General features: G+C 42.1%; 2 long non-coding RNA genes and 3 other non-coding genes across 6 annotated transcripts; 4 read left to right on the plus strand and 1 right to left on the minus strand.

Moving 5' to 3' along the window:
* The first annotated feature begins 643 nt into the window (after positions 1–643).
* Positions 644–780, plus strand: LOC123727945 (small nucleolar RNA SNORA57). The gene has a single exon (XR_006759907.1). It is a non-coding gene; the product is annotated as a small nucleolar RNA SNORA57 (small nucleolar RNA).
* On the plus strand, positions 663–3,038 carry LOC106574187 (uncharacterized). Of its 2 annotated transcripts, none has more exons than XR_001321494.2 (4): positions 663–1,277; positions 2,045–2,127; positions 2,314–2,440; positions 2,785–3,038. It is a non-coding gene; the product is annotated as an uncharacterized lncRNA (long non-coding RNA). The 2 variants fall into 2 exon arrangements; XR_001321496.2 differs by lacking the exon at positions 663–1,277 and adding an exon at positions 1,547–1,564.
* On the plus strand, positions 2,176–2,248 carry LOC123727942 (small nucleolar RNA SNORD82). The gene has a single exon (XR_006759904.1). It is a non-coding gene; the product is annotated as a small nucleolar RNA SNORD82 (small nucleolar RNA).
* On the plus strand, positions 2,576–2,712 carry LOC123727946 (small nucleolar RNA SNORA57). Its single transcript, XR_006759908.1, has one exon. It is a non-coding gene; the product is annotated as a small nucleolar RNA SNORA57 (small nucleolar RNA).
* Positions 3,039–6,973: 3,935 nt separating the features above from the next.
* LOC106574188 (uncharacterized) lies at positions 6,974–11,148 on the minus strand. The gene is made up of 5 exons (XR_001321497.2): positions 11,051–11,148; positions 10,529–10,637; positions 10,172–10,389; positions 7,618–7,689; positions 6,974–7,424 (listed from the first exon to the last, which is right to left on the minus strand). It is a non-coding gene; the product is annotated as an uncharacterized lncRNA (long non-coding RNA).
* Positions 11,149–12,826: the final 1,678 nt, after the last annotated feature.

Here is a 12,826-nt window from a genome sequence, read left to right on the forward strand (position 1 = left end):
GAAATTAAGCACCCAAAGAAACAGGCTTACCACCTGAAGAGGAATCCAGTGAGGAACAGGTAAGACTCAAGTGGACACATTATCTCTCCAGAAAAATAACTTGGTTTTAATGTGTTGACAATGTTTATGTTCCAGGCCCCACCAAAAGCAGTAGCGAAGAAGGCTGTCACACCAGCCAAGCCAGCACCGAAAGCAGCTAAAAATGGGAAGTGAAGATGACTACTCGGGTAAGAACCATGTCATTTTCTGTACTTGGTCATTAAAGATAATTGATGGTAGATATTGAATTAAGCTCTCAATCAGCAGCATTAGTTTCAAAGGAACTGTTTAAACGCTTCCCTTTCAAGGTTCTGTTTAGTGAATTTTGTTTGCTAAGGCTGTGTACGGACCATCAATGTTTGTAGTTTGGGCTAATTCAATTACACTGCCCTGACACTTGTTGCCCTTTCAGAAGAAGCCCCCCCCCCCCCACCCAAAAAGACCCCAGCCAAAGCAACACCTGCAAAGAAAGCCAAGTCAGATGATGATGGTATGAGTCTCTCCCCATATTTAATTTCTATATTTCAATTGGATACAGTGACAGGACAATCAGTGGTTTATGGTTTGAAAGATAATACATTTACTTTACTATTAACCAGGATCCCCTCCATTTCTTGGCACACCTGTAGTTGCTCAGTACTCACGTGTGATTGTACGGAGGTAGAACAAAGCCAGTGCTATGTCTTCGGTACCAGTGTGTGTTATCGTCTGCTGGTCCTATCCTCAATCGCTGGCACACTTACAAATATGGAACGGGGCCTCATTAAATGGGCTCTATGCGACACTCTTAAACGATTCCTGTATTTAAGGAAACATTTATTCCTTAAAGGGACATTTTTAAAATAAAGTCTATATATTAATCTCCAGCACCACATCAACATGTAAGAATGGCGTGTTTCTTGTAACAGAGGAAGATGTGTTTGTAGGCAATGCCTACTCACTATTGGTCAATCACTCCAATGCACACTGATGTCATTGGAAACACTAACATTTTTACTACACAACATCAACATGCACCATTTTCACGTTAGTACCTTTAAGGTGGTAAACCCTTAGAATGTTTTATTCTGCTAGGGCATCATGTTTAAGTGGTTTTACCAACTAGACTGCAAACGCTGATGTTTGTTACTGTCTTCTCTGTAGATGAAGAATCCGAGGAGGCACCACCCCAAAAAAGGCTGCCGCTAGGCCCTCAGTGAAGGTCACTGCAGCCAAGGAGGAGTCTGACGATGATGATGGTAAGGATGGGGGGCCAGCTGTCTATCTTGGGCGTTGCACGTAGGGCTTATTGGTTGAAAGAATGGGTGGCACGCAACATTATGGTAGTTCTTTCAATGTGGTACAGGCCACACTGGCAGATCAATATAGGGGTCAGCTGAGCACAAGCACACTTGATGAACAAGGGACTTAATACTGAATGTATTTGATGTCACTACTTATTTGAGATGGACATCACCCCGGCACCCGCAGCAAAGAAAGCAGGCATGGTCAAGGCTAAGGAGGAGTCATGATGATGATGAAGATGGTCACTATTCCTTACCAAGGTCTAATATTTTATACTCCATTCACTTGGTGAAAGGGGTGTCGTGGTCTCCGGCAGTCACCACAGCTGGGTATTATTGCCCTTACACCACGTTCACATGTTAGTCAGTACTCTGAAATGTCCGACTTGCTAATATGTTGTAGGTAAACACATGCCACATTCAACCAGTTATCAAGTTGGACATTTCCGTTTCCTAGTTGTGACTAGCAGGTGAAGGTGACATTAGCCCCTGCCTTCACCTTTTTGGTGTTGGCACATCTAAGGGAGAAAGGGCTGGGACTGAAATGCATAAGGGCTGTAGATTTTAATTCAGGACAGGTTATGGTTAACTTTTCTTCCTGACACTGCAAGGATTTCAAAGATGGTCAAGTACAGAGCATGTCTATATGAAAGATTCCCCCCCCTCACCTCTGTTATTTGGTTAAGGTTTTTGGTTCCTAAGCAGGCTGTTTTGTTCCACAGAGGCCCCAGCGACTCCTGCAAAGAGGAAGGCTGACAACAAAAGGAGACCCCGCCTGCCAAGAAGGCCAAGTCCGAAAGCGATGGTAAGCCTTAGATTCAGCCCTCCAACACCTGCTCCCACACTGAACCACAATATGCATGATGAACAACAAGGGACTTAATACTGATTCATTTGATGTCACCTTCATGTTATTCTGACTGTGTTCATAGGTTGCCGTTGATGACGATCATTTAATGCGTGACCTAATTGTTAATGTTTCCCCCCTCAGAAACATTCTGTCTATTTATTGGCAACCTGAACTCAAACAAGGACTTTGATGAAATCAAAGAAGCCTTGGCAGCTTTCTTCTCAAAGAAGAACCTTGACGTTCAGGATGTCAGACTTGGTGCATCAAAGTAAGTGACGGTGGATTCCTATGTTATGATGACCCACTCAGGACTTCTGATCATTCCTACTTTTCAATTGGCCAGACAAAAATGGCATTCTTGATGGGGATAAGGTAGTTGATTTGACTTCATTAACTGGGATCCCCTCCATTTCTTGGCACACCTGTAGTTGCTCAGTACTCACGTGTGATTGTACGGAGGTAGAACAAAGCCAGTGCTATGTCTTCGGTACCAGTGTGTGTTATCGTCTGCTGGTCCTATCCTCAATCGCTGGCACACTTGAAAAAGACAATGAAGCCTAATTGATGGGTTTTATTTGCAGTCTTCTAATGCACGCTTGTCTTGCGCACCAGGAAGTTTGGCTACGTAGAATTTGGCTCCGCGGAGGACATGCAGACGGCCTTGGAGCTGAACGGCAAGAAGTGCATGGGACAGGAGTTGAAGATGGACAAGGCCCGCAGCAAAGGGAACTCCCAGGAGGACAAGGAAGGTACCTTTATATTACTTCTGCTATTTGTAGTGCATTGACTAAATCTTGCTGTTTGTAAATGTAATGTTTTCACAAATGTGATAATTGAATAAACTGAAGTGATTTTAAAGTCTTAAACCTTTCCTTTCATAAAACTCGCTCTTCCAAAGATTAATTTGTTATTATTTTTTCCTGTGATGGTACTTTTTGAAGTGGTTTAACTTAGTGTGACATGAGTAAGTTGACTAATGACAACAAGCCATTAACTAAAGCTAGCTAATTATTTAGGTATTTGACCGATTGAGCCCAGGGTCTCATTCTCAAGGGTGCTCTGATAACAGTAATCCAATGTTAAAAAATACAGCACAATTTGAGCAAAACTCAGTCCTTAATCAACACTTGAAATTGATCGTCCAATTTATGTAACTTGCTCCAGCACTGAGGTGTGTTAAATAAAACCGGGCTTAGTGCCTTCAGAAAGTATTCATACCCCTTAACTTATTCCTGTTGTGTTAAAGCCTGAAATCAAATGGATTACATTCATTTTTTTTACTCCCATCTACAAAGGATACCCCGTAAGGACAAAGTATTATTATTTTTTTGCACATTTATTGAAACAAATAAATTGCTTGTATGAATACTATATTTTACACCCTTGAGTCAATACATGTTAGAATCACAGTTGGCAGTGAGTACAGCTGTCTTTCTGGGCGAGTAAGCTTTGCCCAACTACGAAAGTTTTAAGAACATTCTTATTTACAATGACGGCCTACCCCGGCCAAACTCTTAACCACAACGGGCCAATTGGGCGCTAACCTATGGGATTCCCAATCATGGCCGGTTGTGATACAGCCTGGAATCGAACCCAGGTCTGTAGTGACGCCTCTAGCGCTGAGATTCAGTGCCATAGACGGCTGTTGATCATTTCTATACAGGCATTTTCAGGTTTTCTTGTAGATTTTCAAGCTGATTTAAATAAATTAACTCAGCCACTCAGGAACTTTCACTGTCTTGGAAATCAACTATTGTAGTCTAAGGTTATTGTCCTGCTGAAAGGTGAATTCAGCACCCAGTAACCAGGTTTCTCTAGGATTTTGCTTGTTTAACTCTGTTCCGTTTCTTGATTTATCTGGAAACGCTACCCAGTCCTTAATGATTACAAGAATACCTGGAACCTCCCTGGTCTTTGTGGTTAAATCTGTATTTGAAATTCACTGCTCAACTGAGGGACCTTAAAGAGAATACATGTTATGTGTGGGGTACAGAGATTAGGTAGTCATACACTTAGGCTTGCCATAATAAAGGGGTTGAATACTTATTGACTAAATACATTTCAGATTTCCAATTTTTATTTGTAAAAATGTCAAATGTAATTGGGTCATTCCATGAAACCAGTACAATTTGAGTCCCTCTGACCTTCTAAAAGTACATTTTAAATACTGGGTCACAAACCTTAGTCAATGTCCCCTGTAATGAAGTATAAGAAAGGTTACATTACGTTCCTCTTTAATATCAGAAAATGTGTTCAACTGACACTGAGCGGTTTGTCATGTCCTCCGTGGCCTTCACTGAATTTGTACTTTGGATAGAATGTGCAAATAAGCCAAATTCTGCCATTGATGTAAACATCAATTTGTGCTCGTTTGCTGAGAATATATTTCCCCCAAGTAAATGCATGATTATTAACTTTAATCACACCATTTAGTTGCGTACCTTAGTCTAGCCTCAACCCCGTTGCGCCAACGAATTTCCCCCCCATAAAAAATAGTGTACTTATGCGACATTATACAAGTCTTCTGAACAACATGGCGCAAAGACAGACAAGTTCACGTTCTTGTTTCTATATTTCATAGATTTTTGTTAGATTGGGTTCAACTCTGTTACATTAAACTATTACTTACCAAAACATTTTTTTTTTTTTATTGAGTTCTTTTTTTTTAAAGTTGCTATTTCTTGCATGCCATGTGGTCTCCAGTTCTTCACCGGAGCAGTGGCCATTTTGTGCCCAACAACTAAACCCCGTCACGCTCAATCCTGATACTTGTTTGATCATAAGAGTTTAGACTGACAGTCAGTTATCCAATTAATAATGGTTCATCTTCATTCTTATAACCACATGCATATGTTGACTGTCCAGTTTAAGAGTACATACAGTAGTAGTCCATTAGAGTGACGCCACTGGAGAGCTTTCTATTCTTTGTCAATCAGAAGTTTTGCTTAGATTTTTCACAGTAAATTGCCCTGCTAATAATTGTATAGGCTGCTGAGAGGAGCACGGCTCATAATAATTTGTTGGAGCGAATGGAACCATGAGTTTGTGTTTGATACCGTTCCTCCCCTGCCATTACCACGACTGCGTCCTCCCAAATTAAGTTGCCACCAACCTCCTGTGCAGCTGAGATATCATGGTGTCAGCTGCATGAGCTCAACACAGAAGCAACTCGACTGTAAGTACTTCAAAACATGATATTTCCATCTCAGCTAGAAGGTGCCCACTGTTGCGCCACAGCCAGTCAATGAAGGAAACCCACAGCCATGGAAGGAAATAGTGGGGCAAGTCCAAGGCTGCTTGGGCAGTGGTGTAGTCTCATACAATGAAGACCTACATTGTGTATCCAGGAATCATCTTTAAAACAGATGAAAATGCATGTCCAGGTAAAGTGTATACATTGTGTTTGATCAAACGGATTATTCTGGTCTGCTCGTGTTGACATCCACTACTATCTGTTTTGATGTCCTTGAAATGTTTCCACCAGCACAGCCTGTGACATCCTGCCACATAAAGAACTTGAAGCAGAGGTGTGGGCCACCAAGAGGCAGACACACACAACCCAAAAGTATCTACCTACCTGTGAGACCAGCTCCATGCTACACACACACAACATACCTCAACGCCACAGCCTGACAACAGGAAGTGAACCCAGCCTGTAGTGTTTCTTCCGGTCTTTCCATTCCTCCATTAGCTGTTGCGTGTAGAAGATGATTGTGATGACATAGGTGTTGTAACAGCGGTTCTGGGAGCCTACATACCTCTGAAATGGTAATAATGTTCACACGCTTTTATGATTCTGATGACCTGACCGGTTCTCATGACCTGCTCTGATGACCTGTTCAGTGTTAATGTCTGCTATGTTTTTGTTTAGTGTCTTACTGCAGTTGGGTTAATAAAGCTCTGTTTAATTAAAATTGATATGTTGTCATTACATGGTAATATCTATGAAATACAATTTTTTTTTTATTGAAAATCTTGGAGTGCGTTTGAGAGTAAACCAATTTATATGGAAGCCGTATGCATCTGTTTGTCCCCGTTACAATTTTGTAAAGTTTATGAAATATTAATTTTTTTGTGGAACTCAGTCTAAAATGTTTAGAGCCATGAGAATATTTATTTTAGTTCAAATTCGGAAATGAAACCATACTTTTGATAAATTGAGGCCGCTGACATTGTCCATTTCAAGCTTTAGTATAGAAAAAGTGAGATTTTATATTTGCAGTTATTTAATTTGCACTGAGTTAATTCCTCACGCTGCTGTTTCCAACGTCTTATCGACTCATTAAGACCAAGCTCCCGTGCAGCAGCTCGATTTCCTTTTCCAACAGCCAGATCAATCGCCTTCAACTTGAAAGCTGCATCATATGCATTTCTCCGTGTCTTTGCCATGATGAGGGTGACAAAATGACTACCCTAATCAGAATGATGGGAAGTTTGAGAGCGCTCAATTTAATCTAAACAGTAAACAAAAAAGTTGTTTGACCTTAACCCGTTCGGCAATTTCATTGGTCTAATGAAAGCTTCATGCCGCCAAAAAACTGAGCACGTCACAGAATGTTTTAAAAAAAATAAAAAATTGAAAGCTGGAAAAATCCATATTAGCCGCGTCATTGTTTAAGCCGTGAGGCTCAAAGCGTGGGAAAAAAGTTGCGGCTTATAGTCCGGAATTTACGGTAAGTGCCTTTGAACGGGGTATGGTAGTGGGTGCCAGGCGCACTGGTTTGTGTCAAGAACTGCAACGCTGCTGTTTTTTTTTCTCACAGTCAACAATGGTCCACCAACGAAAGGACATCCAGCCAACTTGACACAACTGGAAGCGTTGGAATCAACATGGGCGAGCATCCCTATGGAACGCTTTTGACACCTTTGTAGAGTCCATCCCCTGACGAATTAAGACTGTTCTGACATTTTGGTAGGATATTTGTTAGTCCACTTGTCTATAATGAGAGAGGCCTACATGCAGCTTTTCTTCTGCCATTACTTGTTGCCCTAGAATACTGAATAAACCCTTGCTCACCAGAAAGTCCTATATCCATATAACTATTGCTTCAATCTTTCATCTCTGCTTCTCTCATGCAGCAAAGATGTTGAGACCAGGGAGAAAATGCAATAACCCCCAAATATATATATATATTTATTTCATGATCCGAGACCGGCCTCCCAAGCGGATATAACGGCGGGAACTGTGGGTTATGAGTCAACCCCGCGCATCACTAGTCCATAGCCATGGTCTTGCTGCTTTTGATTCCTCTCTGGAATACATTCATAGTTACATAATGACATGTAATTCACAATCTTTGTACAAAAAACATCCCCCCCAGCACTTGGATACTATGAAGTCTTGGCGGGGTTGGGTTGGAGAAATGTTAACACTCAAATTCCCTGACAGAACTCTGAAGGAAGGTTAACACAGGTAATATAGTCATTTAAAAGAAATACACTTACTATACAGTGCATTCGTGAAGTATTCAGACGGCTTGATTTTTTTCCCACATTTTGTTACGTTTCAGCCTTAATCTAAAATGGATGAAATAAAAATATTTCATTTTACATTTACGTCATTTAGCAGACGCTCTTATCCAGAGCGACTTACAAATTGGTGCATTCACCTTATGATATCCAGCGGAACAACCACTTTACAATAGTACATCTATATAGATTTTTTTTGTTGGGGGGGGGTAGAAGGATTACTTAATTCTATCCCAGGTATTCCTTAAAGAGGTGGGATCAATCTACACACAGCACCCTATAATGACAAAGCAAAAACGTTTTTTACACATTTTTGCTAATAAAATAAAAACGCATACCTTATGTAAATAAGTATTCAGACCCTTTGCTATGAGACTTGAAATTGAGCTCAGGTGCATCCTGTTTCCATTTATCATCCTTGAGATGTTTCTACAAGTTGATTTGGAGTCCATCTGTGGTAAACTCAATTGATTGGAAATTATTTGGAAAGGCACACACCTGTCTATATAAGGTCCCACAGTTGACAGTGCATGTCAGAGCAAAAAACCATGCCATGAGTTTGAAGGAATTCTCAGAGAATGGTTTGTGTGGAGGCACAGATTTGGGGAAGGGTACCAAAAAATGTCTGCAGCATTGAAGGTCCCCAAGAACACAGTGGCCTCCATCACTCTTAAATAGAAGTTTGGAAGCACCAAGACTTCCTAGAGAAGGGCCTTGGTCAGGGAGGTGACCAAGAACCTGATGGTCACTGAGAGAGTTCCTCTGTGGAGATGGGAGAACCTTCCAGAAGGACAATCATCTCTGCAGCACTCCGCCAAGCAGGCCTTTATGGTAGTGGCCAGACAGAAGCTTGGAGTTTGTCAAAAGGCACTTAGAGACTCAGACCATGAGAAACAAGATTCTCTGGTCTGATGAAACCAAGATTGAACTCTTTGGCCTGAATGACAAGTGTCGCGTCTGGAGGAAACATGCACCATCTGTGTGTGTGTTTTTTTAGCGTCCGGGACTGAGAGAGTAGTCTGGATTGAGGAGAAGATGAACGGAGCAAAGTACCGAGAGATTCTTGATGAAAACCTGCTGCAGAGCGCTCATAGCCACAGACTGGGGCGAAGGTTCACCTTCCAATAGGACAACGACCCTAAGCACACAGCCAAGACAACACAGGAGTGGCTTCGGGACAAGTCTCTGAATATCCTTGAGTGGCACAGCCAGAGTCTGGACTTGAACCTGATCGAACATCTCTAGAGAGACCTGAAAATAGCCGTGCAACAACACTCCCCATCCAACCTGACAGAACTTGAGAGGATCTGCAGAGAAGAATGGGAAACTCCCCAAATACAGGTGTGCCAAGCTTGTAGCGTCAGGTAGACTCGAGCCTGTAATCACTGCCAAAGGCGCTTCAACAAAGTACTGAGTCCACAGATGACGCAATCTCAATCACACTCTACACTTCCCTTTCCCACCTGGACAAAAGAAACACCTATGTGAGAATGCTGTTAATTGACTACATCTCAGCGTTCAACACCATAGTGCCCACAAAGCTCATCACTAAGCTAAGGACCCTGGGACTAAACACCTCCCTCTGCAACTGGATCCTGGACTTCCTGATCGGCCGCCCCCAGGTGGTGAGGGTAGGCATCAACACATCTGCCACACTGATCCTTAACACTGTGGCCCCTTGTTGGTGCGTGCTTAGTCCCTTCCTGTACTCCCTGTTCACCCACGACTGCGTGGCCAAGCATGACTCCAACACCATCATTAAGTTTGCTGACGACACAACAGTGGTAGGCCTGATCACCGACAACGCTGAGACAGCCTGTAGGGAGGAGGTCAGAGACCTGGCAGTGTGCTACCAGGACAACAACCTCTCCCTCAATGTGAACAAGACAAAGGAGCTGATTGTGGACTACAGGAAAAGGAGGGCAAAACAGGCCCTCATTAACATCGACGGGACTGAAGTGGAGCGGGTCGAGAGTTTCAAGTTCCTTGGTGTCCACATCACCAACAAACTGTCATGGTCCAAACACACCAAGACAGTCATGAAGAGGGCAAAACAACACCTTTTCCCCTTAGGAGATTGAAAAGATTTGGCATTGATCCTCAGATCCTCAAGAGGAAGAGATCAAGTCCATTAGTGTACATTACAGAGTTCCTCTGTTCAGTGTCTGTTATTTTGCTCATCTTAATATTTTATTTTTATTGGCCAGTCTGAGATATGGCTTTTTCTTGGCAACTCTGCCTAGAAGGCCAGCGTCCCGAAGTCGCCTCTTCACTGTTGACATTGAGACTGGTGTTTTGCGGGTACTATTTATTGAAGCTTCCAGTTGAGGACTTGTGAGGCGTCGGTTTCTCAAACTAGACACTAATGTACTTGTCGTCTTGCTCAGTTGTGCACCGTGCCCTCCCACTCTTTCAATTCTGGTAAGAGACAGTTTGCACTGTTCTGTGAAAAGACATTTCTAGGTGACCTCAAACTTTTGAACGGTAGTGTATATCTCATCTAGATCATTATATTAGAAACGATACTAACCTCGCTGTAACATGCATCTTCTGCCATTGATATGACTCTCCTTCCAAGCCCTGCTTGCAGGAGCATTAGCTCATCTGAGCCTTTGAGAGTTCAATCAGTGTTTTCAGACATAAGATAGAACTGGAGCAACACCTGCTTGACGGCAATGACCCTTGGTTGTTCCAGAAACCTCCTTATCCCCCCGTTGGTGATCTCGGCGGAACGTAGCTGGAAATTATCTATGATTTCACAGATGGATAAAAGAGAAGGTAACATGTAGCAGTAATTACTAGGGTTCACGCTAATAATGGAGGCACCACATTTTCACTCTCCGCTATGTAAAATTATTTGAGAAATAAGAAATAAGCCAATAATAACCTTCGCACTTCTTGGTGGATAGTTGTCTGTTGGACCTGCAGGTAGGTCACTCGCAGCCAGTGACCGGCTGGCCGACCCCAGGTAGGCCACTCGGACAAGGGGAACCACTCTGCGCTCGCCAAGACGAAACGTTAGCCTACAGCTATACAAGCTAGTCATGGTTGCACATTTCGTCACAATAATGCATTGTCAAATGGAGCTGATGAACATCAAAATTGCATTATAGTGGATTGGATATACAATATTTCCACAGGATGCAAATGATTAGTAGGAAAACCTTTTGTCATCATTTTGTGTCACCATGCAGATTGACTTTAGATGCAGTATAACGATAGCTAGCTTAGATTGAGGGGAGAACACCGGATTGTAGCTTGCCAACGATAGCTTTGATAGCTATTTGCACGGAGGTTTATCTATGAATAGTTTACACTAACGTTAATGTTGCTTCTATTCACAATCTTCCTGTGCTGCTTTACACATGCATTAGTCATATTCCTAACTAAAAGGATGTCAGAAACTCACCTGAGGTGGATTTCGCCGAGCCATGCTTTCACCTGTCTCCGAGGTGAAACCACTGAGGTATAGGGTGAAACACGTCCTGCACATTCCAGAATGACAACACCTCACCTGATTGGTCAGAATAAAAAGCCCTGTCCATCAGAGCTCGTGTTTTTTCTGTGTAGCTTGCTTGCAGATTTTTTTTTATTTTTACAACTGCTAAACTTTTGGCACAGTTAAATCGCAAAATTAGTGACAAAATTCTGAGCCCACAGATTCGACATTGGCAAATGTATACTGAACAAAAATATAAACGCAAAATGTAAGGTGTTGGTTTCATAAACTGAAATAAAATATCCCAGACGTTTCCCATATACACAAAAAGCTTGTTTCTCTCAAATGTGCACAAATGTGTTTACATCCCTGTTAGTGAGCATTTCTCCTTTGCCAAGATAATCCATCCACTTGACAGGTGTGGCATATCAAGAAGGTGTTAAACAGCGCAGTATTTCAGGAGTATTTCTGTCTCTAATAAAGCAATTTTGTGGGGAAAAATCATTCTGATTGGCTGGGCCCGGCTCCCCAGTGGGACGGGTTTATGCCCAGCAAGGCCCACCCATGGCTGCACAATGCCCAGTCATGTGAAATCCATAGATTAGGGTCTAATGAATTTATTTAAATGAACTGATTTCCTTATATGAACTGTAACACAGTAAAATCATTGAAATTGTTGCATGTTTTGATTTGATATTTGTTGTGTTTATATTTTTTCACAGTATAGTTTTGTTTCACAGAAGAAGAGTCAACAGTTGCGAGTTGCATTCATTCTCAAATGTAGTTGCATCCTTGCAAATCTTATTGAAAGTATTCACATCTCAACTTACATGTTTGCAAGTGTTATATTTATTCACACATCAGGTTATGCGCTTGCAAGTGTTTCATATATTCGCAAAAGAAGTTAAATGTTTTGCAACAACAAAAAAGGCAACTGCAAAACTCATTATACAGGTGCAACTCATACTTTACGTGCTTGTATAATTACGTCATTAATTTACCTCCATTTGTAACCACAGAGTTTCTAAACCCAGAGGTGCAACATCGACTTCCGGGAATGCTTGCGAAACAGACCAGACGGGCCCGGGGTTTGGGGTTTGAGAAGAGAGAAGTGAAAAATTCTTCCTTTAGCTGTTAATTTTATCGAAATCTAAAGACACAAACCTAGATTCGAGCAAATGTCTTAAGTATATAATCTTGTTATTACCCCAACCTCGTGAGACTGACAAACTGACCAGTGGCGTTTCTAGACCATTTCAACTGGGGGGGGGGCAAGCTGGGGCCAGTTGTACTGTTAGAGGCGCTAGTTACATTAGACGTTATTGTTGTCATATCGTTTTCTTCACTGCATTGCAGGCATTAGCAGGCAAAAGACCATGTTCATAATCATTAGTGTTCCGCGTTGCCACTGTCTAATAACGGATGTAAAAAAAGAACGATAGCAAATATTAGTTATGTAAAAATTATTTCATACTCCACATTTAGGGGAGCCACAAGGCCCCCCCCCCCCAGAACCGCCCCTGAAACTGACACGTTTCACATTTTCATCAAAAACAACGATATATCGAAGGAGTGCCTTTTGATTTGACGGCGTGCACATGCGCAGTTCGGTGCGAGATGGCAGTTAGACCCGCTAAAGTCAGCTTTATGAAGTCGCCTACAAGTGTGATGTGGGAATTCTGTGGAGCAAGATAGCTGCCAAAAGGTTGAACATACCTATCGTTAGGATCGTAAGAAAATCCATAT

Source organism: Salmo salar, chromosome ssa16 (genome assembly GCF_905237065.1).
Source record: "Salmo salar chromosome ssa16, Ssal_v3.1, whole genome shotgun sequence".
NCBI lineage: Eukaryota > Metazoa > Chordata > Actinopteri > Salmoniformes > Salmonidae > Salmo > Salmo salar.